Below are 4,532 nucleotides of genomic sequence, written 5' to 3'. Positions count from 1 at the left end.
GTGTAAATTTTTCAAGGCCTCATGCTCTCCCAAGCATTCTCCAAATCGGAGAGGTCAGTTATTCCCATCATGAATTTATTCTTGAATCCTCTAGGTAACAACGGTACCCATGCTGATCCAGTCTCTTTCTGAACATCTCCAATGTCAGGAAACCCACCAAACCAGACTACTTCCCTTTCTGACTGTTGGAAAGTTCTTCTGTAGTTGAGTACACATCTGTCTCGCTGTGCTTTTACAATATTTTCTAGCTGTTTTATCTGAAGTCTCCTAGAAAGATCATAATTCCTTTCCCATATGGCAACTCTCCTATTATTTACAATCAGCTCTCACGTTTACTCCGTCTCCTTGCTTAGTCTTAAAATATCCTCTTGTTCCCAACTTACCTCTATAAGATGGTTGCCAATGGCCTCACTAACCTCACTAGCTGGAACCTCTCCTCTAGATGGGCTCCAGTTTATCTACATTCCTCTTGAATGGTGGTAAACCCAACAAATCCAGTTATGGGCTGTCTAGGATGAACACTAGATGCCCAGTGTTCCAATAATTTAGTCGAACACCATAGAAGCCCATGTAATACACTTTTAAATTGGAACCATTTTAGTCCCAGTTTCTACTGGGGCCACTAGACAATAGATGTCATTGCCGTCAAGTCAACTCCAACTCATAGCGACCCTCTAGGGCAGGGTAGAACTGCCTCAGAGGGTTTCCAAGGCTGTAATCTTCATGGAGGCAGACTGCCTCATGTTTCTCCCTCTGAGAGGCTGGTGAGTTCTAACTGTCGATCTTTCAGTTAGCAGACGAGAGCTTTAACCACTGCACCACCAGGGCTCCTAGACACTAGATACCACATTCCAAAATAAGATGAGAGACCCCTGGTCAGAAGTTGCAAAAGAAGTAGCTGAGAACAAGCTTCCAGAACCCTTAGTGAACTAGCTACTCTCCCACCCCTGCTTTCCCTTATCCCTGCTTCTGTAAATGAGGTTGGAGAGGCTAAGAAAGAAGTGAAAGATTAGGAGGAATTATTTGGAGAGAGCTATTGGTAATGTATTGAGTCCCACTTCCACACTCTTGCTTTCCCTCCACCTATGTTGCCCCTCTCTGAGCCTAGAGAAAGGGGTTTGAACTCATTTACTCTGAGAGCTTGGTCTCTGTTCCCTGGGTCTGGGGACAGAGTGGACTGCTGTCTGACTATAGCCTATATGGCAGCGTTTGTGGCAGGGACACTTCTCTGATGCCTCTGTGAATGAGGAGTGGCTGTAAAAGGATTGGCTTAAATAAAGGAGTACAGATACTCTCATCATTGGAACGAGGCTGTACCCCTGTGCCTTTGAACGACTGGAAACATTTATGTTACCGAGGAATGACAGAGCAGTCCCTGGGAGACACAAACAGTTAAGCACTCAACTAAATTACCAAAAGGTTAGCAGTTGGAACCCACCTAGAGGCACCTTGGAAGAAAGGCCTGGTGACCTGCTTCCAAAAACTCACTGCCTTAAAAATCCTATGGAGCACAGTTCTACTCTGCAACACTTGGGGTTGCCATAAATCGGAATTGACTCCATGGCAATTTTTTTTTTTTTAAAAGACTGACAGAACTGTAATAGTACGTGTCCTAGATTTTATCCAAGGGGCAGGGAAAGAATTGGCTCAAAAAAATGGATTTGAAAGGACTATAAAAAAAGCAAAAACCAAACCCGTTGTTGTAGAGTCAATTCCGACTCATAGTGACCTTACAGGACAGAGTAGAACTGCCTCATAAGGTTCCCAAGGAGCGGCTGGTGGATTCGAACTGCTGACCTTTTGGTTAATAAAGTTGCTTTATTTTTGTTTTCTGTATGTCCAATTTTTAAAAAGTTGCTATACATACACACACATACATATATATGTATACACTCGGCCACATATGTATATAGAGGAGGAAGATTGTGATATAAAAATCATAGTAGCAATAATTTACTGATAGTGCCAGGCACTATCCTAAAACATTGACAAATGTTACCTTATTTCTTTTTCATAGCCATCTTATGAGACAGAATTCATAATTCTTATTTTGTTGACAAGGGAACAGCCTCAGAAAGATCAAGTTGCTGGCTCAAGCTCTCACAGTTATTAAGTGGCTTAACCTGCCTTCGAACTCAGGTCTGCCTAACTCTAAAACGCAAGCTTTTCACATCACCAATTTGGTGCAAATGGTTAAAGGATTCAGCTACTAAACAAAGGTTGGAGGTCTGAGTCTACCCAGAGGTGCCCTGGAAGAAAAGCCTGGTGATCTACTTCTAAAAAATCGGCCATTGGAAAGCCTACGCGTCAGAGTTCTACTCTGACACACATGGGGTTGCCATGAGCCGGGATCGACTCAACAGCAACCAGAATGGCCTTCCACAGCAGCAACTGACTTCACTGGGTACGTTTTTTCCAATGAGTGCTCGGAATTAAAAAAAGGAGTGAGAATGTTATCGTAAGACATGATATAATTCAGCCCATTCTTTGCAAGGACTTATATTATCATTACGAATATGGGAAGACATTTTGTAACAGTAGCGGAAACAACAGAATTAACCCAAAGAAATCTTGTTCTGCTCAAATGAAAGTGCAGTGCTGCTTCCACCTGCAGGCCAAAGTGACAACTGCAGTCTTTCCAGTTCCACACTTACCTCCTTCCATGGACAGCTGCCGGGGTGGTAGACTGAGGGTGCCACTCACCCATCACCAGGTGGCTGTAAAGCCTCAGCCAGGAGTAGTGCAAATACTGGGCGAGTGGGAACACTGTAGAATGCGTTGACCACGATGTTTGTCTTAGGGATCCTGCCGAACAAACAGCTCTGCCCCTGCAAAGATTATTGGGCCATTTCTGTTAGCCTTGTATCCACCTAAGAGACCCTGGGTGTTTCAGAAAAAGCCCGATATTACATCCTCTTCTGTAAAATGTGGGGTCTGTGAGCACTAAGTTACATTCAATATATATTTGCTGAGTGTCTACTGTATGCCAGGAAGAATTTCCAGCACTTGGGATACGTTGGTGAACAAAACAAAGATGTCTGCCCTCGCGGAGCTTAGATGAGGTAATGCATTGGAAAATGCTTTATAAACTCTACTAAGCCATACACATGCAGCCGTGGTGGTGCAGTGGTTAAGCATTCAGCTGCTAACCAAAAGGTCGGCAGTTCTAATCCACCAGCTGCTCCTTGGAAACTCTATGGGGTGATTCGACTCTGTCCGGTAGGGTGGCTATGAGTCGGAATCAACTCAATAGCAACGAGTAAGCCATACACATAGTGATAATTGTCCTTCGTGTTCTTAAAAATTGGGAAACTTTTCATATTTCTAACTAATGTGGCTACGGACTATTATTTGTAGTGGTACTGCAACTTAAGGTTTTATTCAGAGTTTCCTGAACGAAGCTCGTCTCTTCTCAGGTGCCCCGCTCAGGTCCACTCCCTGCAGAGGAGACTTCTCAAGGACAGAGGCCATGTCTTCCCTGTTTTATTTTTCTCTGTATCCCCAGGGGTCACAGCTTAGGGGTGGATCCAGAGAAGCCTCTGCAACAATGTATGCTGAATTGCATGGAATGAAACTGGAATCAAGTTGATATATTGGAGTCTAGCACATGGGAAGAAAGCAGAACAAATCTGTCTATATGGCCTCATGAGTGATGTATTCTGCATACCATCCTCCCGATTTACAGTTCCCTGCACACTTATCCCTTCCTTGGAGCCCTGGGGGTGTAGTGGTTAAGAGTTCTCCTGCTAACCAAAAGGTTGGCAGTTCAAATCCACCAGCTGCTCCTAGGAAACCCTATGGGGAAGTTCTACTCTGTCCTATAGGGTCACTATGAGTTGGAATCGACTCAATGGCAATGCTTTTTTTTTTTTTTTTTTGGTTTGGAAGTGTGCTCAAGTCTCACCTGTACAGTCCTTCCTACTGTTTTAATCTCCACGACTCTCTTTCCTCTGATTTTCTAGACCTCATCCATAGAAATTAACATTAAGCATAATTGTCTTATGTTATTCTCTAAAAAGGAGCAGTGGTGGTGCAGTGGTTAAGCACTTGGCTGCTAACTGAAAGGTTGGCTGTTCAAACCTACCATCCGTCCACTAGAGAAAGACGTGGCAATCTGTTCCTATAAAGATTTCAGCCTTGGAAACCCTGTGGGGCAGTTCTACCCTATCCTATAGGGTCGCTATGAGTCGGAATTCACTCAACGGCAATGGGTTATTCTCTAAAAACTTCAAACTTCTCAAATTCAGGAACAGTTTTATAGTTACCTGAATAATCTCTCTCCTCCTCTAAGCTCACACAATGTTCAGTACAGTATTGGGAGCAAAATAAGTTACATTCTAGATCTTTCTTGGGGAAGAATCTCTGATTCCCAGAGATATTTGTGTGCATGTGTGTGCTTGTGTTTGGGCGTGCAAACATGTGCTCAGTATTATTTCCTTGCTTAAGTTTTCTTTCCATCAGGTTTTTTTTTTTTTATTGTACTTCAGGTGAAGGCTTACAGAACAAATAGTTTCTCATGAAACAGTAGTACA

Source organism: Trichechus manatus, unplaced genomic scaffold (assembly GCF_000243295.1).
Source record: "Trichechus manatus latirostris isolate Lorelei unplaced genomic scaffold, TriManLat1.0 scaffold00092, whole genome shotgun sequence".
NCBI lineage: Eukaryota > Metazoa > Chordata > Mammalia > Sirenia > Trichechidae > Trichechus > Trichechus manatus.
This window is presented reverse-complemented; position numbering follows the sequence as displayed.